The sequence below is a fragment of the Podarcis erhardii genome (genome assembly GCF_964252035.2).
Source record: "Podarcis erhardii genome assembly, chromosome: 1".
Classification (NCBI taxonomy): Eukaryota; Metazoa; Chordata; class Lepidosauria; order Squamata; family Lacertidae; genus Podarcis; species Podarcis erhardii.
The window spans coordinates 52,883,427-52,910,747 of NC_138497.1; the positions used below are offsets into that span (position 1 = coordinate 52,883,427).

A 27,321-nucleotide genomic window follows, 5' to 3' on the forward strand; every position below is an offset into this window, starting at 1 on the left:
TCGCGGAGAAGTCCAGTTGCACCAGGAAGTGATCTGACCATGGCACTTCTTTCATTTCGCTTTTACTTAGTGTCAGATCACCAACATCCGTAGAGGTAAACACCAGGTCCAAGGCATGTCCGCGGCTATGGGTTGGGCCAGACTTATTCAGGGACAGCCCCATGGAGGCCATGCTTTCCACGAAGTCCCGAGCGGCCCCTTGTAAGGTCGTGTCGGCATGGATGTTAAAATCCCCTAGGACGACCAAGCTAGGTGTCTCCAGGAGAACATCCGCCACGACCTGAAGCAGCTCGGGCAGGGAATCCTTGGTGCAGCGGGGAGGTCGGTACACCAAAAGGAATCCTGTACTGCCCCTATTGCCCAACTTCCAGAACATGCACTCAGAAAACTGGGTCTTCCCAATAGGACGCCTGGTGCAAACTAATGACTTCCTAAAAATCACTGCAACCCCCCCGCCCCGCCCACATGACCTGGGTTGCTGTGCGTAAGAGAAACCTGGTGGGCAAGCAGCGGCAAGGACAGGCCCATCTGCTTCATCCAACCAAGTCTCTGTCACACATGCCAGGTCAAGTCCTCCATCCATGATCAAGTCATGGATGGCAGTGGTCTTATGAATCATTGACCTGGCATTGCACAGCAACACTTTCAGGTCATGTGGGTATCCCTTGCTGATTCTAGTATTCATCCGGTCAGGACCAGACCCAGAGGGAGGGATAGTCCTCAGACAATGACTAAACCTGCCTCCTCTGTAATGACATGGTCTGGTCTTAGCGTAACTCCTCCTCCTACCCGTGATCACTGAGATCGGTTGTCCCAGTGCATTCCCCCCTGTGAAGCATATCCCAGCCATTTTGTGGGCTGGGGCCCATTCCCCGGCAGCCCTGACCCCTCCCCTTAAGAACAAAATAACCCCTTTAAGAAACAAACAAACAAACAAAAACAAAAAAAAAAAAAAACCACAAATAAGACAATATAAACAAAAAACAATAAAAATTACAAAAATTACAAAAACATAAAATCAAACAAATTCCCAGGCCCAATAAACATCCACCGCAACCCCTCCCCACCACATACAAAAAATTCAAAATAAAAATTTTAAAACATTTTAAAAGCACTCTGCACCCCTCCGGCAGTAACAGCAACTGTTCTAGTGAGGCCCGTCAGGCCCTGCCCCAGGCCAGATGGTGAGTGGCAGGAAGGAGCAGGACCCTTAGACACTCACATACAGGAGAGTCCTCCCGGGCAGCAGAGTCCAGCAGTCCTTTATGAGGCTTCAGGCCCCGCCCCAGGCCAGATGGTGAGTGGCAGGAAGGAGCAGGGCCCTCAGACACTCACACGCAGGAGAGTCCTCCCGGGCAGCAGAGTCCAGCAGTCCTTTATGAGGCTTCAGGCCCCGCCCCAGGCCAGATGGTGAGTGGCAGGAAGGAGCAGGGCCCTCAGACACTCACACAGGAGAGTCCTCCCGGGCAGCAGAGTCCAGCAGTCCTTTATGAGGCTTCAGGCCCCGCCCCAGGCCAGATGGTGAGTGGCAGGAAGGAGCAGGGCCCTCAGAGACTCACACGCAGGAGAGTCCTCCCGGGCAGCAGAGTCCAGCAGTCCTTTATGAGGCTTCAGGCCCCGCCCCAGGCCAGATGGTGAGTGGCAGGAAGGAGCAGGGCCCTCAGACACTCACACGCAGGAGAGTCCTCCCGGGCAGCAGAGTCCAGCAGTCCTTTATGAGGCTTCAGGCCCCGCCCCAGGCCAGATGGTGAGTGGCAGGAAGGAGCAGGGCCCTCAGAGACTCACACGCAGGAGAGTCCTCCCGGGCAGCAGAGTCCAGCAGTCCTTTATGAGGCTTCAGGCCCCGCCCCAGGCCAGATGGTGAGTGGCAGGAAGGAGCAGGGCCCTCAGACACTCACACGCAGGAGAGTCCTCCCGGGCAGCAGAGTCCAGCAGTCCTTTATGAGGCTTCAGGCCCCGCCCCAGGCCCCGCCCCAGGCCAGTGGCATCTTAATGGACATTTTAATTCTGCTGTCATCTTGCGAGTTTCAAATGAGGTTTTTCAATTGTCATCTATTTTTAAATATTGTAGTTGCCTGCATAGCTTTATGCTGAGACAAGATAAAAAATCCTTTGAAAACAGCCTATAAATGTATTAAAAAACCCTGTCCCTCATGTGCTCTTATATATCAGCGACTCGGCAGGGAGGTACAAAGAAACACAACTTTTGGTAACTCACGATGTTTTATTTTGAAAATACAAACACATGCAAGCATCACTTGAAGAGTTGAACACATATGCTTGCTTCACTTCTGAAAAGGCAACTTTGCAGAGAGACAGGGACTTACTACAATATGCACATTAAATACGCCATGCTGAAAACAGCTATGAACTCTGCCTTGTTGGTCTGCCCTTAAAAGATATAAAATATCTGCCAATTCAGCTTGTTCTTACATATCAGTCTACTTCCAATTTGAAGTTTTACCCTCAATACAATGACATCAGGATGGGAATGGAGTAAGCACAATGCAATAACACATTGGCATCAGTTTCATCTTTTGTTCAGGTACTTTTGAGATTACCTTGAGCAGCATGGGTGACACAGGAGTATGGCCCTTTCCCGTGCCGCTAGGTAATACTGGAAGGCCACAGTCATTGAAAGTTACGGTTGTAGCTCCATCCTGTTTCTATGAATGCAAACACCAGCATGAAATGGTGCAGCAATGTGGATTTGTCCCCTGCAACTGCAGCCTTCAGGTTCTAACACTACCGAGTTGCCTTCTCAAAGGAGCCACAGTGCGGCAGCTCTTGCCTGCTAATGTCAAAAAAGGGCCTCACATGCTTAATAATACTGGATTTCTAACACCATTGCAGTATAGAAACATCTCCTATTTTTAAAATGAAGGAAGCCAAGAACTCTTTTCTATAAAACACCAAAGGTAAAATATTTGCCTCCCTTCCCTCCATTGTGCTTTTTTGGTTAAGTCATTAGTAGATAAAGATCTCATAGTATAACTGATGTTTTTTTAGAGCTGGTAAATCTACATGGTTGGAGCTTCTTTTGGACAGCTTCCTTTGGACAGCTTGCACCAGCACAGGGTCATTTTGACCCACATTCCCCAGTCTAAATTCCTTCTAGCATCAAATTGGCCAAAAATAAAATTAAGTCAGTCAGATTCCCATGCTGAATTCTTGAGTGCTATTTTTCTTCTTGCTTGTTCCTTTCCATACGGCAAGAATTTAACTGAAGTGCACACATATGAAGACAAAGCAGCTCTGAAAATTATACCTATCATTCCTCTGTTTTTACAAAAAAGCAGAAAAAGGTACTGTTTAACAAAACTCTCAGCAACTCCTTCATGTCACAGGCACTTGGGAAACCCAAGTTCAAAATCCCACTAAGACATGTAGCTTACTGGGTGACCTTGAAGAAGGTCCACAGGTCAATAGTAAGAACCCAGTTTTGTGTGCAAAAGATTCAAGGTTCAAACTCTGCCATCTTACAGCATTCAGGAACACAGAGACCAAATTTGATTTTGAAATCGCATGGTACATTCTTATTCAGTATACCAGAAAGGACAATTGCCACCAGCTACCCATGGCTCACTCTGGGACACCCTGTTAAGATGGAGAGTAGGAGACCTTCACTGCTATAAGCAACTCTAACCCGCTGGATAACCTTCCTTAATGTCTGGCTGTATCCTTTACTTTGTATATGCAATGGGTGTTTCTTAGGGGGTGGGGTTATATGCAGATGTGTGCTATAAGTAGTTTTTCAAACTGAAAAAATAAAGAAACTAAAATAAGGTAGGGCTGGAAAAGACTTCTCTTGGAAATCTTGGGACAGCTGCTGCCATTCTGGACCAGATTCGGTATAAGGCAGCTCCTACATTCCTCTCTGTATCTCATAAAAGAGATACACAGCAACCCTTTGATGTAGGAAAGCAGGGAGGACAACCATGCACAATGCCCAGAGCACCTTGGAGCAAGAGTGGGAAGAAAATGCAGCAAATAGTAAATGTACAAGTGAGGAGCTTGTACAGATTCTCCAAGAAAAGGGCAGATCCTGGGAAAGTCAGCCATATATATCTACACACACACACACACACACACACACACACCTACCTTTTTGTAAAGCATCTGGGTCCCCCTCCTATGACACTCAGCAACTTGAATCAATCTTGGAATGATTTCCAGTAGCAGCCAGGAATACATCAATTGTTTGCAGAAACACATGCTAGCCATGTCACCTTTCCAGCCCAGTAGAGGCCTTCTGGCCTCTAGGACTCTCACACAGACTGAAAAGATGATAAATACTGCTCTGTAGGGAGGTCATAAGAGGCTTTTCTCTTTTCACCCTACCACCAAAAGCACGTCTGTCTTCATGTTATGGTTAATTACTTCAGACAACAATATTTGCCTGTCTGGAGTGTCCAGCACCCATTATTCACAGGGCTCAGGATTTGTTGCAGATGAGTATGACATCCAACCCACAAGAACTACCCCTAAGTCCTGTGGACAGCAGTTTATTTGAATGCTCCAAGGCAACCCAATATCAAGACATGCAAATATGTATTCACTTGCCACCTGAAATAATAAAATTCACCATTGGCAGCTCAGTTGGTTAGAGTGTGGCACTGATAATGCCAAGATTGAAGGTTTGAACAGCAGCATATTCCTGCATTGCAGCAGGTTGGACTAGATGATCCTCAGGGTCCCTTCCAAATCCAGAATGCTATGATTCTATGAAACATTTTTAAAAAGAAAAATAACTAAGGAATTCATGCTAGATGCATGAAATGCAATGCGGCAGCAGTGGAAGGAAATAGCGATATAAAGAAAAAGAAGCATTCTGTGCATGCAATAGCTTCTGGAGGGAGGGGTCTCCTCTGGCATCTTCCATTCCAAAGAGCAACGCTTCTTGCGGATACAAGCTTTGGCACAAACAATTCAAGGTAGAAAAGGCTCTTGAAACTCTTCCAAAGGACATTTCGAAACTAGTGAGAACACTGAATACAGCCACACACAAGGTTTCCATTTTAAAAAGCCAAGCCCTCTTCCTCCACCTTGCTCCCCAATGCCTCCGCCACTGCCAATTCTGGTCTTATCAGAAAACCCTGAATCTGGTGCCAGATTTTAGAGGAGAGATTGCATGAAATGTATTCAAAATAACCCTTCATTGAACTGAAGCAAAGGTAAACTATATTCCAAAAATAGCTATGCAAAGAAAAAACACCTTTTAAAAAGGTAAGCCATACATTTAGTTTACCGAGAACTTAACAGAATAGTTTATGTAACACTGAAGGTATGGTCTAATACAGGAACAAAGTCTTTTTTTAAAAAAATGATATTTATTAAGGTTTTGAATAAACACATATAAACACAAAAAACAATAAAGACATAAACAAATAAACAAACAAATCAAAAACAAGTATAAGTTCAAGCCATATTTTCTAAACCTAATTTCGCCGACCTCCTCACACCTCCCCCTTCTGTATTCTAATCTCATTTATCTTGTCAGCAAATCCATTCCCACATTTCCCATAGTTTTTATTAATTCTATTCTTTTTCCTTAATCAATGCCCCTGCAAACCACTAATTTTTAAACCCATATATTTTTAGCCTTCATTAATTTTGTAATGTTTATTAAGATAGTCTTTAAACTTCTTCCAATCTTCTTCCACTGTCTCTTTGTCCTGATCTCGGATTCTGCCAGTCATCTCTGCCAATCCCATGTATTCTGTCATCTTCATCTGCCATTCTTCCAGAGTGGGTAGATCTGGTGTCTTCCAATACTTTGCGATGAGAATCCTTGCTGCTGTAGTAGCATACATAAAAAAAGTTCTGTCCTTCTTTAGCACCACGTGGCTTACCATACCCAGTAGAAAGGCCTCTGGTTTCTTCAGGAAGGTATATTTAAATACCTTTTTCATTTCATTATATATCATTTCCCAGAAAGCCTTAATCCTTGGGCATGTCCACCAGAGGTGAAAGAATGTACCTTCATTTTCTTTACATTTCCAGCACTTATTGTCAGGCAGGTGATAAATTTTTGCAAGCTTGACTGGGGTCATGTACCACCTATAGATCATTTTCATAATATTCTCTCTCAAGGCATTACATGCCGTGAATTTCATACCGGTGGTCCACAACCTTTCCCAGTCAGCGAACATAATGTTATGACCAATATCTTGAGCCCACTTAATCATAGCTGATTTAACTGTTTCATCCTGTGTATTCCACTTCAACAGCAAGTTATACATTTTTGACAAATTCTTAGTATTGGATTCTAGCAACTCTGTTTCCAGTTTTGATTTTTCCACCTGAAAGCCAATTTTCCTGTCCAACTTATAGACCTCCAATATTTGATAATAATGAAGCCAATCTCGCACTTTCTCTTTTAGATTCTCAAAACTCTGCAATTTCCACTTATCACCCTCCTGTTCTAAAATTTCACAATATTTTGGCCATTTAGCCTCCATATTAAGTTTTTTCAAAGCTTTTGCCTCCATTGGTGACAGCCACCTTGGAGTTTTATTCTCCAGCAAGTCTTTGTATTTAATCCAGACATTATATAATGCTTTTCTGACAATATGGTTTTTAAAACCTTTATGCGCCTTAACCTTGTCATACCACAAATATGCATGCCACCCAAAGAAATTGTTAAATCCTTCCAAATCCAAAATGTCTGTATTCTCGAGAAGCAGCCAGTCCTTTAACCAGCAGAAAGCTGCTGATTCATAATAAAGTTTCAAATCCGGCAGGGCAAATCCCCCTCTTTCCTTTGCATCAGTTAAAATCTTAAATTTTATCCTGGGTTTTTTGCCCTGCCAGATAAATTTAGAAATGTCTTGCTGCCAACCCTTGAAACAGTCCATCTTGTCCACAATTTGCAAAGTTTGAAACAGAAACAACATTCTAGGCAATACATTCATCTTTATAACTGCTATTCGACCAGACAAGGAAAGCTTCAAGTTTGACCAAATTTCTAAGTCTTTTTTCACTTGTTTCCAACATTTCTCATAGTTATCTTTAAATAAGTTCATATTTTTTTTAGCTGTCATGTTGATCCCCAAATATTTTACACTCTTAACCACAGTTAAACCTGTCTCATTCTGAAACTTCTCTTTCTCAATATCTGTTAAGTTTTTCTCTAATACCTTAGTTTTTAACTTATTCAATTTAAACCCTGCCATTTGACCCAATACAGGAACAAAGTCTTTCCCGTTACAGTATCTATAAATGTATATTTTCTGGAAAGGCCTGCCAAACAGTTATGTCCTCCTCTCTCAAGCTCATTTAAAACACTGATGTCTACATTCCTGCAACTTGTCGAATTTTTGTTAATTATTCTTTTTGGTATCATATTCCTGTTTGGGCTGTCATAAATAAATTTATTACAGTACATACCTCAAGACCTAAATATTACTCAACAAAAAAGAGTAAATTGCTGCTGGAACCTAAAGGGTGTTGAATCATTTTTGCTCACCACCATTTTTCCTTACCACCACTAGGCCTTGGAGGTGTCAGAGAGAGGTAAACCAGGTGAGGTTAGCCGATGAGTCTCAAACCCTTGGTGTAGTTTTCAACCAGTGTGTCATGGCACCTTGGGGTGCCTTGAATGATGGTCAGGGGTGCCGTGGGCAACACTGGCCTCCATCCCTCTTTCCTTCCTTCCTTCCTTCCTTCCTTCCTTCCTTCCTTCCTTCCTTCCCTCCCTCCCTTCCTCTGATGCCCTCTCATGTCTCTGCCTCCCAAAGGCTTGCACAGCTGTTTGTTGCAGCAGCCCTGGCTACAAGCTCCCCAGGTGAATGGTGCCTCTGGGGCTGGCCAGGGCGTGCTGATTTGCCAGGAGCTAAGGCAGCCTCGGAGTAAGCAAGCAAGAGGGCAAAAGAGCCCAGCCCCACAGCCCTTGCTGTTGGGAATGGATGGGAAAACAGGAGGTTGGGCAGGCAGGCAGTACACTGGTCTTTCTTGTGCTTGCTGTATGCAAGGCCTGCCTGGGAGCTGAGTGCCCAGCGCCAAAGAGGAGCCTTTCAGTAATGCAGGCCCGGCGGCACTCACTGCTGCCAATGCTGCCTCCTAAGGTGAGGAAGGTGCTGGCCTCACAAGGATGGGGCATCCTCTTCCCAAGCCCCTGGGGGGGCGGTGTGAGGAGGCACCTCTCTTTGGGGAGTGAGGTGCTCCCCAGCATAAGAACTCCCAATTTCATCAACTCTTCCAGCTACTATAAAAAAGGTTTAAAGGTTAGTCAGTCTCCAATGAGGAACCAACCAGCAATGACGGTGGGGGAGCCTGATGGAAATAGATAGCTTGGTGCCCAACACATTTCTGTTCTAGATTTCCATGTGCAGCTCTATATGACCCTTAAAGTGAGTGAACAAATGTTGTTTTCTTTTCTGCTTTTCTCTTAAGCCTTTGCCAGTGCCAAGAACATGAAAGTGATGTGCACCAATCCCAAAAGTATTAATACCAGGCTTGTAAAAATAACATTGGTCGACATGAGCAAGTGCGTCAATAAAAAGGTGGGGTAACTTTGCAGACTAAGTTACGCAAGTTAATTAATTCCAGCTCATGGGTCATATTTCTGTTATCACAGACCACAGCAATCAACTGATGAACCAAACCTCACAGTTGCTTATATTTGTTTGTATGTTGCTGGTAGCTAGCAAGGACACCATGTGAGCAAACTGTGATGGGCTGTAACAAAGAGACACAGAGCATGGCTGATTTCTCTGCTTTTAAAGCCAAGCCTGCCATGTGCATCTATAGGAAGAGCAAGGGAGAGCCTCTGGAATGGGGGGAATGCTAGGCTTCAGGTTGTATATATGTGTAAATAAATCACATGTCATAAAGACATCATAGTCTCTGCTGTGCCTCATTTTTCTAGAAGGAAACAGAGACCTTGGTAAGTGCGCCTGGTACCCCTGGAATCTTCTGGGGTGGCATGTAGCACTAATAGAACATTGGTGTCTTCAGAAAGCTTTGTCAGTCTTCTTGCAGCATTCTTCTGCCTGGCTCATCTGACTGAGATGGGCAGCTTTTGCAGCTACAGGTGTTAATCCAGTTGCAAGTGCTTTGTCTAAGCTTCTTGCTTGCTTAACTGGGCACTCTACCTAAAGTCTTGCCATGCACTCAACAGGGAATCAGTGCTGATCATAAATTTCTAAGTTTAACTGAAGCTGCTGGTTTTAAACTTACAGAAGTCCTGTCTTACTCAGGTCCTGGGTTTCTGAGAATCCAAGCTATTCATAGCTGTTCAATAAGCTGAAGTGCTATGGAGACAGCAGGATAAAGAAGACTAGGTTAATTCTGCAACCATGATTACATGGGCCTTGAGGCTTGGTGCAAAACTTCCAGTCAAAATAATATTGATGCCTTTTTGCAGTATTTGGTTTAGATCTTATATGGATATACTGTTTTTCAGAATATCCCTCAACTTGTTGCCTTAGCATCATTCATGCAAAACAAAATACAGCATTTTTCCGTGTATAAGAGCCTGGAACAGCCTGGAACAGGGTGGAGAAACAAGGATCTAAGTCTCCTGCTATACTCCCCCAATTACTTTTGAAGCATTCTACATCTTGCTGTGTTCTCATTTATATCCCACACTTATTTCATGGAACTCAAATGGTCGTGAACACAGAGTTCCCACGTTAGCAATCTACCATGCAGATTGCTGGGACTGGTCAGTCCCAAACCATCAAGAAACCCCAGGGCTGCCTTTGATGCAAAATACAAGTGATTAAATCAATCAGATAAATGACAGTACTAAAAAGTACAGTGGTACCTCGGGTTACAGACGCTTCAGGTTACAGATGCTTCAGGTTACAGACTCCGCTAACCCAGAAATAGTACCTCGGGTTAAGAACTCTGCTTCAGGATGAGAACAGAAATTGTGCTCCGGCAGCGTGGCAGCAGCGGGAGGCCCCATTAGCTAAAGTGGTGCTTCAGGTTAAGAACAGTTTCAGGTTAAGAACGGACCTCCGGAATGAATTAAGTACTTAACCCAAGGTACCACTGTATGGGTGACTTTACAAAAACATATTCCAAATAGAGAATATGTTTATGGCTATTCATGCATGCATTTGCAGGCAACTTTGATCCTGACAGTTGGCTTCCACACAGGGGCCACCATCAAGCCCCTTCAGACCATGCCCTGAGGCCTTCCCATACTGAGCACTTTCAGAGGCCCTTCTTACACATCATGTTTTTTATTGCTTGGGAAAAACATTAACAATGCTTTTTTCCTGTGGAATTGAAAAACCTTGCCCCCGGATTTTTCTCATTGCACTTCCTATTTCAACGTAAGTTTTCCACAAGTTCTGAGGTCCCAAATGCATTTGAAATGCCACTGGATTAAAAAAAAAAATGGATTACATGTGAGAATTCAAAAGTTTAAATTAGTTCTAACAACTACACACACCACTTGGAGCTCCTTGGAGGAACAGTGGGATACAGCTGTAATAGCAATCACTGGATGTATTGTAGTAGCACGTTTTCCACACTTTTCATTACAATACAGGACTCTGCACCAGAAACTGCATGCTATCTCTGGTATACAGAGTTGTGTGTATATTAACCTACTACTAGCAAAACGATTTATGCTTAACACCAGCAAGTTGTTATAACTCTGTTCAAAGAAAGGTGTCACATCTGAAGCTAAAGGAGATGGTCAAATTTACTGTTTTGTCTGTCAATTTCATAAAAATGCTTCAAAACAGCCAATGCAGTAATTTATAATTATCAGATCTTGCCACCATTCTCTTCTCTTGTAATGGGGGGGGGGGTCTCTTAAGCATATGTTTAAAATGCCAAGAAAAGCAGTCAGACTGGTTTAAAACTGGCCAGATGGCAGCTCTCTTGTATATTTATTTTATAGGTAAGTACTGCATGTTGAGTGTAATACATTAAAGCTATCACTATGCTAGTGTTTTCCAGTTCAGACCTGCTCTACATCTTTTCAGAAATTGCCTGCATTGCCTTCTTACCTCATACCTATCTCAGACCTGCAGTTTAGCAAACAAGTACACCTGCCTTGCTCAGTCAGTTTCTTTTTCTGTTCTAAAGTGGTCTAGAATGGTTAATAGGCCTGGGCATCCAAAACAGTTTTGAAGTCCATATTGTTATATTGATTTGACCTGACAATATATCACAAACCAAGATGTGTGTTAGGGCTGGGTAATATATTGTCCTAAACTGGTTTGAAGTCCATATCATGATATCAGTTTCATAATTTTTGACCTGGCAATATATTGTGAATCATGCAAAAATCACAATGTGGGGGAAACTGTGAAACTACCCAATGCCTCTAACACACGGTAGCTCCATTTTTATTTCAGACATCATGATATATCGGTATATAGTGGTGTTTAGCTGGTAGTATATCATGATGAAAAACAGATATCACCCAGCCCTAAGTTAAAGACACATCTGGAGACACTATGTAATTGTTACTGAATTAAGTGGAAAAAGTAAAGTAAGCAATAGCAAAAGTGTATTTATGTCTAGGATTTAAATAGTCAACACTTCCTCTTCTCTGCTACTTTGAAACACACAGGTAAAGATATAGGACCCCTGGACAGTCAAGTCCAGTCAAAGGCGACTATGGGGTTGTGGCGCTCATCTCGCTTCAGGCTGAGGGAGCTGACGTTTGTCCACAAACAGTTTTCTGGGTCATGCGGCCAGCACAACTAAACCGCTTCTGGAGCAATGGAACACAGTGACGGAAACCAGAGCGCATGGAAACACCGTTTACCTTCCCACCACAGTGGGAAGGTATCCACTTGCACTGGTAAGCTCTTGAACTGCTAGGTTGGCAGAAGCTGGAACAGAGCAATGGGAGCTCACCCTGTCGCAGGGATTTAAACTGCCGACCTTCTGGTCAGCAAGCCCAAGAGGCTCAGTAGTCTATTGACACAGCCTCAGCAGAGACACCAGACTCTGCACAATCTGTCCCACTTGGCTTGGTGAAACTGCAGGACACATTCATGACTTGCCAGAAGCAGATCAATGGCAACTTCCCACATTTTAAGACTGCATTCTGCAACAGACACTAAGGAATATATCCAACCTAGTGCTATATGAATGTTGTCAGTGCACAGATTCCTGCTTGCACAATACAATCAGCTCGTCTCCTCCCCTACCTGCCCCCTAAATCTGTTCATGGTTCCCCCAATCCTCTGGAGATTTGGAGAGGGTACGGGGCTTGAATGAGAGAAAGAGAACTCTAGATGCAAAAGTATAAATCCTTGCTATGACAGGACACAGTAGTTGACTACTGTCACATCAGCTGTTAAGAAATGCTCATTACAAGTTTTACACCGTACACCAAGGGCTTTATCATCCACAAACTGTAACAATGTCCATTTACTAACATACCATGATCAACACTATCAAAGACCATAGAAAGATTAACAAGATTGATTGGGTACAGCTCCATTTATTAATCTCTAATCTGATTGAGATTATGGCAGTCTCAATGTCAGGCAAATGAGGCTGACCATGATGGCTATGTTCTACCTACAATTTCAGAGGAAGTGTGCCTCTGAATAGCAACTGCTAGGAGTCGCAAGTGGGAAGAGCGCTGTTGCACTCAGGTCTCTTAGGTCAGCCACTGTGAGAACAGAATATTGGTGATCCAGCAGGGCTCTCAGTATCATGCTTAGTTTAGAAGACAGATCCTCAGTGCAGGGAACTGGTGTCCAGGTGTGGATTAAGCTGCCAAGAGAGACCACTCACTCAACCACCTTCCCACCCAGAGATTATATATAGATGGAGAAGTGAGTGGGGTGGAAAATACACAACTAGGATAGAACTGCCCACCCATCCACCCCAGCTAGGAGCCAAAAAGCTCCCACTACTCAAACGCTTTATCTGGGATTTGTTCTGGGAGGGTAAACTGCACAGGATCACAACCTTATTAAAAAATGAATAAAAATCAATCACCCAAGTATTTATCACTGCAACATGAAACATGCAGATCCTGTTTCTTCTGCAACAGCCTTAACACAACATCCCTCAAAATCATCTAATAAAAAAGCATTCCATGCCAAATAGCAATTCACTTCTTCATATGCCATTGCATGTATTTTCATACTACACTACAGATGGCAAATGGTAGCATGCTTAACTATTATTTTTACTTCAAATATGAACAAACAAGCTATCAACTTAATTCTAGAATTCAACCGGAAAGTGTCAAAAACATAGCAAATATTTGTTTAGTGTTAGGATGATTTGCTTTTACTGCACAAATGTAATCTAAAAAATGATGGAGAGTATGTTTGAGCACAGAACAAAAAAATTCAATTCTGCTTGCCACGTTTTCTCTGCAAATCTGGATAAATCAAATTCCTTGACCACCAATACAGAATTAATTCTAACTTAAGCATGTATATTCCCTTTCCATATAGCTGGTAATGGCAATTCATTCACACACATATCATAGTCAGACAAGTTCATCCAACTACTTAGGGCTACATGTGTACCTGATTTTTGGATCTGTCCTTTATACAGTATTTCAACTCCTTCAGGGGCTACAGTTCTATGCACGCCCTTTTCCAGTGTGGCTTATACTCAAGTAGTCAGTCTGATGAAGATTTGTTTAAACTACAGTATAGGTCCATAAAGGAAGAATCACTCCAGCAGCATAAAGTTGACCTGGACCAATATGGATATTCTTATTATAGCCAATGAAAAGGAATCAAGCAAAGAGCCCTGCTGGATCAAACCAAATGCTTATCTGGTCCAGCGTTCTGTTCTCAGGAGAGCAAACCAGATGCATTTGAGAGGCCCAAAGCAGGACACAAGCACAATTGCCCTCTCCTGCTGTTTCTCCTTAGCAACTGGTATTCAGGGGCATGCTGTGTCTGATACTGGAGGTAGCAGTCATCTTGACTAGTAGCCATTGAGACTTATCCTTCATGATTTCACCTAATCCCATTTCAGAGCCATCACAGCCGGTAACAGACTCCACAGTTTGAGGCCCCATCTGCAGTATACATTTAAAGCACTTTAAACAGTCATGTTTCTCTCCACACACCCACAGATCCCAGGAACTGTAGTTTGTTAAGAGTCCTTTGGGAAACACCCTTTTCCTCTCATGAAGCTACAATTCCTAGAAGGCTTTAAGAACCAATCACTCTTCCCAGGGAACTCAGGAAATTGTAGCTCTGAGGGGAAACAGGTCTCCCAACAACACGGAGCACTCTCAACAAACTACAGTTCCCAGGATTCTTTGAGAGAAGACTAAACTGCTTAAAGTCCTATGCAAGTGCTTTAGATTTACAATGCAGGTGAAGCCTAATTTACATGTTGTGTGAAGAAATTCTTTCCTTTGTATGCCCTGAATCTGCAATCACTCAACTTCCCTGGATGACCCTAGGTTTTGAGAGGCTTCTCCCTACTCATTTTCACCACACAAGACATCATTTTTTTCTAACTTAGTTTTATTCATTTTCATCTTTAAACATGGTTGCATTGAGATGTATCTTTGTTTACATTACAGCATATGATATGCAACAATTATATAGTTAAAAACAAAAGCAAAACAGCAATGAACACACAGATAAACGTTTCTGAATAGATTAACAAAGTTGTGTCAAAGCATACATGCCAAAATTATTAAATCATTACAGATATGAAATGATGTCTAGTAATCATTATTCCTTAGATTGGGGACCACAAGTAATTAAGCAAAAGGTCTTTTCTAACAACAATGATCAGAATTTATAGGAATTCATATGAACCAGACATCATTTTACCCACCTCTTTTATGTTCCCCTCACCCACTTGCTTTTTTCACTAAGCTAAAAAAACCTCTGGACTTGCCCCCGTTTCTGATCATTTGTGGGGGTGGGGGAGAGAGAGATCAGTTTCTGATCATTTGTGTTGGGGAGATATATGTATAGCTGAAGAATAGGTCTGCAACATCCACCGCACCCTTCTCTAGGGGAGCAGGAAAGCACGCCAAAACGAGGACCCACGCAGTGCCGCCTGTTGGTTACTTCCTGCCCGGAAAGGCATCGTGGATGCGTCCTGCAAACCAAACGTCCATATAGCTCCCTGTCGTCCACGTACCCGCACCAAGCGCTCATAGGCACAAGTCGCGCAGCCACCTTCCCTCGGAGCCCCTTCCAGTCCCACGCGTCCGCCCGGCCCCATCCCAAAGACAGGCCTCCCAGTGCAACGCCCTCGTGACCGCGGCGCCGCTTTCTTTCCCCCCGTGCATGTTGCTGCACGGCAAGCTTAAGCTGCAGCCGGTTGCGGACCGCGCGGCCTCTCCCTCCGTTCCCTTGCACAGGGCGAAAAGAGCGGAAGGCGAGAAGACACAGACGCGACCCTCCCGCCCGCCTGCCTGGCCCCCCTCCTCCTTCCCCGCGACGGCGCTTCCAAAGTCACTCCGTTCTTTGGCGGCCCGCCCCTACGTTCCATCCCCGAACGCTCGCCGTCCTCTGCGACCGCCCATTGGGCCGCGGCCGCGTCACTCACCGGATTTAATGAAACGGGGAGGGGTGGAGGGAAAGAAAAAAGAGCGAGCGAGCGGGCAGGCAGGGAAGAGAAGGAGGCGCTGGAAGGGGAGGAAGGGAGAGGAAGGGGCCGAGCTCAGCGCTCGCCCCAACAGAGAAGGAGGAGGGGGGAGAGGGAAGCGAGGCGGCTACTTACTTACCTGCCCGCCCAGCCGCGCCCTCGGGCGAGCGTTGTGCAAAGAGGCGCCCCCCCTCCATAGTCGCCCCCTTCCTCGGCGAGCGCTCCGTCCGCGGCTCCCCCGGCCGGCGCCCGCCCGCCCGCCCGCTGCCCTCCCCTCGCTCGCTCCGCAGCCATTTTCCGTGGCCACCTTGGCTACCGAAGGGCTGACTCACCTCGTCGCTGCGGGGCCCTGGCTCGTCGTCTGGGGGCAGCCCGGCTCTGCCCGCGGCGGCCCTCCGCGGCGCCCGCTGCCTCGTCGCCGTCCCCCTCCTTCGGCGCCGGCCCGGCCAGCCCAGCCTGGCGCGCTAGTCCCAGGCGAGGACGGGTCCCCCGGGCGGGCCGGGCTTGGCGGCGGAGAAGGAGGCGGCGGCGGCGGCGGCTCCCTCCCTCCCGGCCGTGACCACCATCTTATTAGCACAGGAAATGACATGGCGAACGGAAGAGAGGGGCGTTCGGGGGCCGAGCCCGGGGACCCCCCGAACCGGGAGGAGGAGGAGGAGGAGGAGGGAAGCGACACGGGCTGGCTGGCGTCGAGGCCCGGCCTCCTCGCCGCTGCTGGGGGAGCCCTGCACACAGGCACGCCCGCCCCGAAATGCCGCCTTGCTCGCCCGCCCGCCCCCCTCGCTTCTCCTCTCCTTCGCTCGCCAGCCCGCCTGGCAGCCAAACACCCCCGCCATGCTCCTCCGATGCCTGTAGCAGCCGCAGCCGGGCGAGTCCTCCCCCGAAGCAGAGCTGCCTCCGCGGCAAATGCAACGCGAGCAGAGCAGCAACCTGCGCTCGCATTTTGTGCGGGCTTTCCCCTCTCTTCTGCTGCTGCAGCATTGCGCGCTCGCTCTTTGCAGCCCCCCTCCCCCAAAGCAGAGAAAAGTTGACGGCCGCCTGACCAGAGTTGCCTCTTTTTTGACATTGCAACAGCCCGATCCTTTGCGTGTTTCTTCGGAAGTCGCGCTACTGGGGTTCGGAAGGGACTTACTCTCCTGTAAATGCGGATAGCGTCCCATGCAAGTTTACTGGGAAGTATCTTCCCGCACCCAAATCTCGACCCACTACCCAAAAAGGATTTCCTCTACTGTAAAGGATCGCGGCCCGATCCAACGCATGTTTTCCCGGGAGTAGGAGTAAGTGAGATTAATGGGACTCGCTCTCCTGAAATACAAGGTCGCAGTTTATTCTGTTCCCATTACTGGTGGCGGTTTTTTCTCCTTTTAACCTGTCGACCTTACAATCGCAACTGTTTTGTTTGGCCTATCCCGTTTTGATTTTGATCCTATGATGACCTTTCTGAAAAGGAAAGCAAAGGAGCCTGTGGAAGCTCCCGTTATATTAGTAACGCTATGCGTAACGTGCGGCGATTTAAACACTGACGTCTCTATTCTAATAAAGCAGGTCCCGTCAAACTGGCTTTGACGTGCATGTAAGCCTGCTATCCTATACGTGCGGGAAATCCCAGTGAACCTAATAGGACTTCCAAATAAAATCCTGGAGAGCTGCTGCTAGTTAGTACTGTATATTGTAGCCAATACTAAACTACATGGACCAGCGTTATAACGTTGCCTGCTATGTGCAGGATCTTTGCTTGTTTTTAAACCAGCCTGCGGAGCTTGAACCCTGCAGTGAACTATCTGCAAAGAACTCGCCATTCTTAGCGTTTTAAGCATTTGCAGGGAGACTCCTGTTTAGTAATAAGGTTTATTTAATAGCATTTATCATATGAAAGCAAAAACATATCACTTGTGGGACTTGCAGGTGTGCCATGCCTCTTGTGCTGAAATGATCAATAGTAATTAGTTGAGAGAGCATATTGATGCCACATAGTACTGATTTATCTGAATTATCTGTTCAGTGGATTAGAAGTCATACAGGGGAAAGGGGCTGGGGGAAAACAACAACTTGAGTCTAAAGAAGACTTTTCTGGGGAAGATTTACTGAGAGCATATGAGTTGCACAGCTGAACCAGGCCAGTGGCGTAGCGTGGGGGGTGCAGGGGGGCCGGCCGCACCGGGCGCAACATCTGGGGGTTAGGGTTAGGGGGCACAAATCCATGGGTTAGGGGGCGCAAATTACTTGCCTTGCCCCGGGTGCTGACAACCCACGCTACGCCACTGAACCAGGCCACAATTCATTTGATTCTTTTGGCACAGCCTGCCATTGACCTCTGGATGCTCAGAAGCATCAGGTGAACACAGTGGACATGATCTGTTTGGCAACAATGTATCCAGTACTCAGAGGTGTATATATAACCTATTAACATATTGGACATAGAGGTTTGTTTTGGGTACTAACGGCTAATAGCTATTGAAGGTTCTACTCATGGATTTGTCATTAGAAACCCATCTAGACAAATGGCCTGTGGCAGTGAATTACACAATTTGTAACTATGCACCAGTGAATTTCCTTTTGTGTTTTGTCAATTTGCATCCCAGGGACATAGGGAGCTGCCTTCTACCAAGTCAGACAATTGGTCCATCTAGCTCAGTGTTGTCTATACTGACTGCCAGCAGCTCTCTGGAGTTTCACATAGGGGACATACCTAGCCCAAGTTGAAGATGCCAGGATTAAACCTGGCACCTTCTGTATGGAAAGCAGATGCTTGACCACTGAGCTACAACCCTTCATGATCCTATGCATTCCACATGTTGTGCAGATAGAAATACAGTAGTAGAAACTTGGACTGTGCCACTTCAGAATGCATCCCAGGTGGGTAGGCATTGTAAATTTGAATGCTACCCCCATGGGAAAAGAAAAGTAGCATATTGGGGAGAAGGCTATGGTAAATTTATCTCTTATAAACTAATTTGCACTGAGAGAGAATGATGTTTCAGTGTGTTTATTTTAAAAAAGGATTGCATTTTCTTTAAAGGACCTTTTGATGTGGCTGCAATACTAACTCCACATATTAGTCCCATTTAATTCAATAGGTCTTATTTCTGATCATTAGACATGGTTGGGATTATGCTGTCAGACTGCCACCGCAATGTATAGAGTAGATTTTAGTTTGCCGAGCTCAGTAGCACATTCCATGCTTTCCAAAGTTATAAAATCTGGTATTCTTGTTACATTGACTTTTCCAAAGCTGGAACATTTTGTTGACACAAGTTCACTGTCTCTGCTTCTGTAATGGCTCGCTGTGGCCTATGAAATGATGCCAAGGTAAAGATGTCCCTTCCCCATGGGGAAGAAAAGACTCGTTGAATAATGTGATGAGTTGTATTTATATACCAATAGATAGGATGAATTCTATAAAAGAAGATTGCCTGCTGTGTATGTGATTGATGCAACTTTGCTTGGGGAATGCTTCAGTGTGTGACTGGCACTTTCCTTTTGTAACCACCATAATTTGTGTTCATACATTGACAGGATTATTGTAATAACCTGCAGTTTCATAAGAGTATATATTTAAAGAAGATTAATAAATGAGCAAATTAGGTTAATTTGGATATGCAGAAGATATTAGAATTAAATTTAAGGAACCGCAGAAAGAGGAGGAAGGAAGTCAAGTTTTGAAATGTCAAAATGGTTGTAAAATTAATAAAATGTATAAAATTAGTGAAATGTATAAACTTGAAAAGCAGAAATAAAAATTAAATACTAATAATTTGTGTTCGTAGTGTGCCATTCCTAAAAATGCCACAGTGCCTGGTGGCACTGTTGGGTTGTTGTTTTTTTCTGTGGTGGTCAGGCAACTCTCGCCAACCATAGGCTGTCAATTACCAATTAGCTTTTACTGGTGAAATATATTACTGACTTATGGCAATTATATGACTTTATATATGGCAATTATATGACTTATGGCCCTAAAATAAGACTTGGTTGTGTTTTTTCTCCTTCAGCTTCTCTCACTCTCTCTCTGTGCACTTTCTGAAGATTTGGTCCATTTAAAGTCCATTTTGTCAATAATTAGATGCTTTAAAATGTTCAGTATTTGACCCAGCTTAAAAGTCCCAGTAGGTCTCTTAGAGACAGGCATAGAGATTAGATCACTCCCATCAACTCCAGCTAGCATAGTCCGGGGTCAGGGCAAACAAGTCCCCCATCCCTGTACTAGGAAGCTCTCCTGCTTAAGTTCCAGTGATATGAATGGTGTCTTTGCAAGGGCAAAGTGTCCATAGTTTTTAATCTTGATTTCATAACTTTGGGTGACATCCAATTAATACTTGCATTAGACCCTTTGGGCGTGATTCACCTACCAAGCAGATCACAGGTACATCCAACAATACTTGCAATGGGACTCCCCCCCCCTCTCTGTGGGCTCCCTCCAAACACAAATGCGTACCCCATGCGTCCCCCCAGAGAAAAGCACTGCTGAATTGCATCCTGTGTCTACCACTTTCCTGACATACTTTTTTAAAAGCTAGACCCTCTAATACTTTTTTCCTTACTATGACCCCAGTTTGTTTTATAAATAATTTCTGATCATCTTTAGTTCTTGATCCCATCCCCAAGCGGTTACATAAGTCTGGGTCTTGTTTTAATAATCTCAGCAAGCAATAAATAAATGATTAAAAACAACATCAAATAAATTAGCCATGCCTTGTTGAGGATCCAGTTTTTAAATATATACTTTAATTGATGCAGTGTGCACTGAATTTCGCCAGCAGTTTCCCCCGTGTGACTGTGTGCCCTCACTTGAGCCGTTTGTGATTTTGCTGCAGCACAAACAAAACAAATTATTCAAAGTCATTCTTCATTTGCTGTACGCTCCCCTTGGAACACAGATCTAAACTAGGAAAGAGAAGCCCATTAGCAAAACAAGACAGACTTGGTAAGGAGAAAACAATGTTAAAAAATGCTTTCCATAGTAATAAGCGTCAACACAATTAGATGCTTATAGCACATTCCTCTTTAGAGGAACTTGGCATGGTGTTTTCTTTAATGACACACTCTTCTGGCTAATAAAGTAGACTGGTAAATTGTATTGCTGCAAGCTACCCATGCATTGTTCGCACTTGAGACAGGTGTGAAGCCTCATGTGTGAATATAGGGTGTGGTTAGTTATTGAAGGCTGCAATCTTATACATGGGAGTAAGTGCAAAGGAACTGAATGAGGCTTTCTTCTGAGCAAAGATGATGGGATTTTAGTGCAAATTAATTTGGAACCAAGTTACCTGGAATACTGCTTTCTTCCATACGTACCTACCCAACTTTTAAGAGCCTCTTTGCAGGCTCTGCTCTAGGTGTTCCTGCCAAATGAAGTGACTTGGGTAAGCACCAGGGACAGGGCCTTTTGGGCACTGGCACCTGATTATCAAACAGGCTTTCCAGGGAAGCACCACCTTCGTGCTCTTTTCGGCACCAATTGAAGAACTTTCTCATCACCCAAACCTTTCAAGTAACCTATCTAGCCTGAGCTTCTCAGTTCCTAAATCTTTATTTTAACTTTGGGAGTGCAGCGAATGTATTTTTGGAGCTTTGGATTTTATGGTATTATGTCTTTGTAATTCAATTGTTTTCTACTTATTTATCTTAAGCTGCCCAGAAAACATTTATGTAATAAGTGGCAAGCAAATGCCATAAAATGTAAAATAAAATAAAATACACTAGCAGAGAATGAGAGCTGTTGAGAATAGCTTTTATGAAGATTTGTTGTTTTTGTAAATTTACTCTGCTTCATAGCAGATGTGGAATAAATTCTTGGTGTATCAGCCATGCATGCATCCTCTGTATGTTTTTCGAAAGAAAGTCCCATTGAGTTAAGTAAAATGCCCAAGTTAGTGTGTAAGAGATTGCAACCTTAGATACACTGCTGTGCACATTATGGCAGTTTGTGACATAGGCAGAATCCCTAAGCTTTATAAAACAGCCAAGCATACAGGAGATATTACCCACATGCCTAGCTTTGCACACCAAAATGTGTTCATTTGGTTTTCAACCTGATTTCTATCTCTCTCTCTTGTTTTAAAAAAGCTGTATTTACTAGAGTGTGTCATGGATTATTTTCACGAACCATACTTTCACATGTGTGTGTGCTAAGAATCACAGTCTCAAACAAGAGGATGAAACTATGTTCATCAGATTATACCCTGAACTGCTGGCTGCCAAGCTTGACACACACAAATCCAGTCATTGACACCCAGCAGCCCACACTGCTCCCAGCCCTCAGCCACACATGGCTTTCACATGCAGTGTGACTGTGCTCTCCCTAGCGGGAATCTTAAACTGATGGTGCCAGGCTGCTTTCTGATGTGGTATCTTCATTTTCCAAGGATAACAGAATGGGGAGGAGCAAGGACCAATATGTATGGGTTTTCTTTTCTCTGGCTGCTGTCTTGCTTATATGTATGTCTTGTTTTAAAGACTTATCTAACTGAACTGGTCTTCTGAAACTAGCATAGAAATTGGGATGGATCAAGAAATTTTGCAGAAGGAGGCAAAAGTCTGCACTGCTGCCTCCTGCTCCCTGATAGAGAACTCCAAGAGACAAATATAATGCAGGAAACTCCATTTTGCAGTTCACAGGCATTTATTTTATGTGAAAGAATGATTGATCTAATTTGTGACAAAAATAGTTTCAATGTTTGTGTACATTTGGATACTTCGTTTTTGGTGTTTTGTGTAAACTTTGATGTAAACTTTGGGATTAATGTTTGATAAGTAAACATTATAATTTAACTTTTCTGGCCTTTCTTTCTGCAAAACTATGGCATCATCACCGTTTATTTTATTGGCAACATCATTCACATTAAATAAGATTGCCAGGCTTGTTAGTCGTTCTTGTCTCATCGTTGATCTTAAATAGTTGGTTTTTTAAAATTAACTTCATTTTACTGAAGCTTCTTTCACAGGTTCTCCGAAGTCGTTGAAAGGGTTGTGTGAATTCTCAGAGCAATGCAGAAATTGGGAAATGCATCCTGTAAATAGTTTCTCTTAATTAGGTGCAACAATTCCAGTGACTTTGTGCAGTATTTCCACATTAAAATTGAGCTTGTCTTTAAATACCTAAAGCTCCAAAGTAAATTTTACAGAGTCTAAGTCATAAGAATACTTAAGAGCCAAACTGGCAGAATTACTCATTTGCATTATCTGTTGGCCATTTAAAAAGACAAAATATTCATTTAGGATTCTGGTACTCTCAATTTTGGCATTGATCTGAGTTGATATTCTATCAAAGATTATATTAATTGTTTGCTTGGAACAGACTCATATTTGAAAAAGCAGCATTGGGTTTGCTGTGTTAGTATTCCTTGGCAAGCTTAGTGGCAGTAATTTGGGTCATAGACAGTGGCACAAATGTAACATGTCTCCTATTATTATTATTATTATTATTATTATTATTATTATTATTATTTCATTTACATACCGCTTTATATTTTTAAGAAAAATCTCAAAGCGGTTTACAGCATATTAAAACATCAATAAAATAATTCAGAATCAAACATTTCTAAAGAAAGTCAAATATAGAGTATATAGTCAAAGCAACATAATTAACAGAAAACTAAAATATTATCTTAAAGATTTCAAAATAAAACATTATAAAGGAGATCAACTACAGAATACATATTTAACACAAACAAAGTTAAGGCACCTCTTTAGTAGAGCTGGTGAGTCTGCCCCCCCGCCCCCTAGGCCAGGTGGAAAGCGGCCTTTTATATGCTATAAATAAATAAATCATGATCATAATGATGGCCAAACCTGTGGGTGCATATTATTTATATCCAAATTAATAAGGGTGAATTTAATTTAATTTAATTTAATTAATATCATGGGGCATGGGCTATAAGAAAAATAGATTTTTTGTGTGGACATAAATATAAAACAGAATGCCGTTTAAGGTACGTCAGTTAGTGAGTAAAGTTAGTAAGTAAAATGAGTCTTTCAGCTTTTAGCAAGCCAGTCAGGGGCAGGCTAGCTGCTCCAGCACCCAGAGCAGCGGACGCTAGCACCATGCTGCCGTCTCAGGCAGTGTGGGGCCCTGAGCCACTGCGTCACTCCAAGGAGAGATGTGTGCTTGGGTGCACTGCAGGCCAGGCCTCACGGTAAGTGCCGCCCCCCACGGTGTGCCATGTTGTCACCCCTCAAGGATGATACCCAGGGCAGACCACATACCCCACCTCACCCTTCCTAAGCCCCTGAAGCCAATAATCTTGCTGCTCACCCTCAACATGCCGCCTGGGTGCATCTGCTTTCTCCCCAGCAAGATCTGGCATCACATATGAAAAACAAAGGAAATAAATCCTAGTTTTGGGAATATTTGTTTTTATGTTTCTTTTGTTAATGATCATAGAGTTTTTGGATGTTTCAATGGAATTGGGATGTTTTCTTGCAGGAGAACTTGTATCTTCTCTTTTTTTGTTGTGGTAGAAAACTTGGTTTACATATTTTTTAAAAAAATAAAAATTATTTTTACTTATACATGACACAAACAAGCATTGAATAAAAGGAACAAAAAACAGAAGAAAATGCAAAAACAAAATTACGAGGATGTATGCATAATAACCTAATCTGCAATCAAAAATACAAAACATTATATTCTCCCTAAAAAAGGGAAAAAGAAGAATGAAAAACAACACCAAAAGAAGGAGGAGGAGGAGGAAGAACTTGTATCTTATCAGGGTCACATAGTTACCAAAGAAATTATGTCCTATATTTTAATCCCATATGTGACTTTCTTGTCACCATCTTCTTTCCAATGATAGGCAAGTTGTTACAAAAACATATCAATGATAATTAGTTTCGCCAGCTTGGAAGCCAAATGGAAAGGAATGTACACTTGTAAGAACTTAGAGAAATCTGTATTGCAGTTACCGGTAAGCTGTGTTTGTTGTTTTATTGCTTGTTGTTTTCTCCTTTGGGAGGAAGGGCAGGATATACATTTGATAAATAATATAAATAGTCCAGCACTCTGTTTATATGACACCCAACTGTACTTTCCCATAAGAATCAGAAGAGGCTGTGTGGGCCTCGGACCGATGCCTAGATGCAGTGGTGGGTTGGATGAGGTAAAATAAGCTAAGCTTGAATCTCAGCAAGACACAGGCTTTGTGAGCAGTTCTCATGTCTGAGAAGTCAGCTGATTACCTGCCCTGGGTGGGGTTGCACTCCCCCTGAAGGAGCAGGTATGCAGCCTTGGGGTGCTCCTCAATCCAGCTTTGTCACTGTGTGCTTCAGCTGATTGGACAACTGGGGCTGTTCCTGGACTAGCTCAGCTTGACCACAGTGATTCAGGCGTTGGTAACTTCGAGACTGGACTACTGTAATGCACTCTACATAGGGCTTCATGTAGAAGCCCTATGTAGAGTGCAGAGGTCCAGAGGTCCAGCACCGAGGGCCTTCTTGGCAGTTCCCTCACTGCAAGAAGCCAAGTTATAGGCAACCAGGCAGAGGGCCTTCTTGGTAGAGGCACCCGCCCTGTGGAACAGCCCTCCCACCAGATGTCAAAGAGAAGAACAACTATCAGACTTTTAGAAGACATCTGAAGGCAGCCCTCTTTAGGGAAGCTTTTAATGTTTAATAGACCACTGTATTTTAATACTCTGTTGGAAGCCGCCCAGAGTGCCTGGGGAAACCCAGCCAGATGGGTGGGGTATAAATAATAAATTCTATTCTATTCTATTCTATTCTATTCTATTCTATTCTATTCTATTCTATTCTTCTCTCTTACTGACGATCAGCTGGAGCCCACCTCATTGGGACATTTAAACCTTCTCCTCAGATATGCAGAAGCTGTTAATGGAAAAGTAGGTCCCCTCCCCCCCATGTAAAGGACAAAGGAGGTATGAAATTCAAAAATGGGCAGCTGCTGTCCAATCAGCTATCAGGGAATGGACTGAGGACGAATGGTGGAGACTGCCTTCCTCTCCTCTTCCCCCTTCCAGAGAAGAGAAAGACAGTATAGATTTGCAACAGTGGTTTGCAGAAGGTCATGACTCAGAGATAGAAGAGGGGCATAACTGGGAGATAATGGGAGAAGAGGAGGGGGGAGAACCAGAGCCGGACAAGCTGGCTGACATGTTATCACTAGAAAGCATTCCATAACCCCTTTCTTCCAGAACCCGGCGAGCAGTGAAAGTAGGTGAGCAAAGAGCTAAGAGGCAATTGGCCTTAAGCAGCCACCATAAGGGAGGGGAGTGCTGTTTACGACTGAAAAGGGAAGGGGGGTGGAACTTACTCGAAGCAACGCCATTCTTCAAGATGCAGCATTTATAAGCCTCTCTCTGTGAATATTGAATAAAAGACTTGGTAAGAGCTCCTTGTCTGTCTATTACTAGCAGCTTGCCATGGGGGAGGATCAGATTTCCTGAAGCCTGGCATCAGCAGTTATCTGATGTGCCAGCCAACCCACCTGCCCAAACCAACCTATACTACCCTCTAGGGCAGAGCTTTCCAAACTTTTCATGTTGGTGACACTCTTCTTAGTCAATGCAACATTTTGTGACACAGTAATTCAGTTTTACCAGCAAACCAAAGGATAAACTAACCCCTTTCCAACCCCAGGAGGAGCGCGGGAAGTGTTGGTGTGACACACCTACACACTGCAGCCAATACACTAACATATCGAGAGACACAGTTTGGAAAGCTCTGCTCTAGGGGCCTCCACTCCAGGAGCCATGCAAGTATCTATGCAGCGTTCTAGCTTTCAGCATAGAGGAAAGGAGCTAACCTTTTTATGACCATGTAGCGGTACACGCTTTGGTGCCAGAGCCTCAGATTTATCCCCTTAAATTAGAGACTTAGTGCGTTTTGTGGCTAAATTTACATTTCAGTTTTATTAGTGTGTGATATTGTTATTGATTGCTATCTGTAATGACAGGTTCATCATAATTTTTGATGTTATACTGTAAACCATCCTGTGATGCTCGGATGAAGGGCAGTGTATAAATATAATAAATCATTAAAGCCGGGCTATATTAAGAGGTGCTGATGGGACATATCGCATACCATCTAGGTGGCGCACACAAACAACAAAACCAGCTTAAATAATCAAGCGTCCCATAATATGGGTAAAGGTAAAGGACCCCTGACAGTTAAGTCCAGTCGCAAATGACTCTGGGTTGCTGCACTCATCTCGCTTTACTGGCCGAGCGAGCTAGCGTACAGCTAGCATGTGGCCAGCATGGCTAAGCCGCTTCTGGCGAACCAGAGCAGCGCACGGAAACGCTGTTTACCTTCCTGCCGGAGCGGTACCTATTTATCTACTTGCACTGTTGTGCTTTCGAACTGCTAGGTTCGCAGGAGCAGGGACCAAGCAACAGGAGCTCACCCCATCACGGGGATTCAAACTGCTGACCTCCAATCGGCAAGCCCTAGTGGTTTAGACCACAGCGCCACCCGGTAGCTAGGCTTTAACATTATACAAACACATTTCTGTTTCCTTTCATAGAACAAGCACAATCAGGGATTTCTTTAGCTATGATTCCTTCATTGCAGGGGGGTTGGGCTAGGTGACCCCTGGATGCCCAAAAAACCATCAATGCAACCACAAGGTTCTTTTATGAGAAAGGAGGTCCATATATTCCCGCAGCCACCCAGGTATTTTCAGCAAAAGTTATATCACAACAGACATATGGCTCCCAGGTTTGCAATGATCAAAACACTGCCCCTTTTGAAATTCTACAAACAAGATCTGTTCTCTGCTGGGGATTCCTTCCTTCCTGAGTCTCCAAATGTAGCAGTTTCCCTGGTGGTCGGACAAAGCCCAGTTATGTCCTCGATATG

General features: G+C 43.9%; 1 protein-coding gene across 2 annotated transcripts in view; it reads right to left on the reverse strand.

Moving 5' to 3' along the window:
- Positions 1–15,964, reverse strand: part of PRDM11 (PR/SET domain 11) — a 48,593-nt gene extending 32,629 nt beyond the window's left edge. Inside the window, exon 1 of one of the 2 annotated variants that reach the window (XM_081834300.1) lies at positions 15,843–15,964. The gene's annotated coding sequence lies outside the window, so the exon portion shown is untranslated. The remainder of the gene's footprint in view (positions 1–15,842) is intronic. The other variant, XM_081834301.1, reaches the window with a different exon arrangement.
- Positions 15,965–27,321: the final 11,357 nt, after the last annotated feature.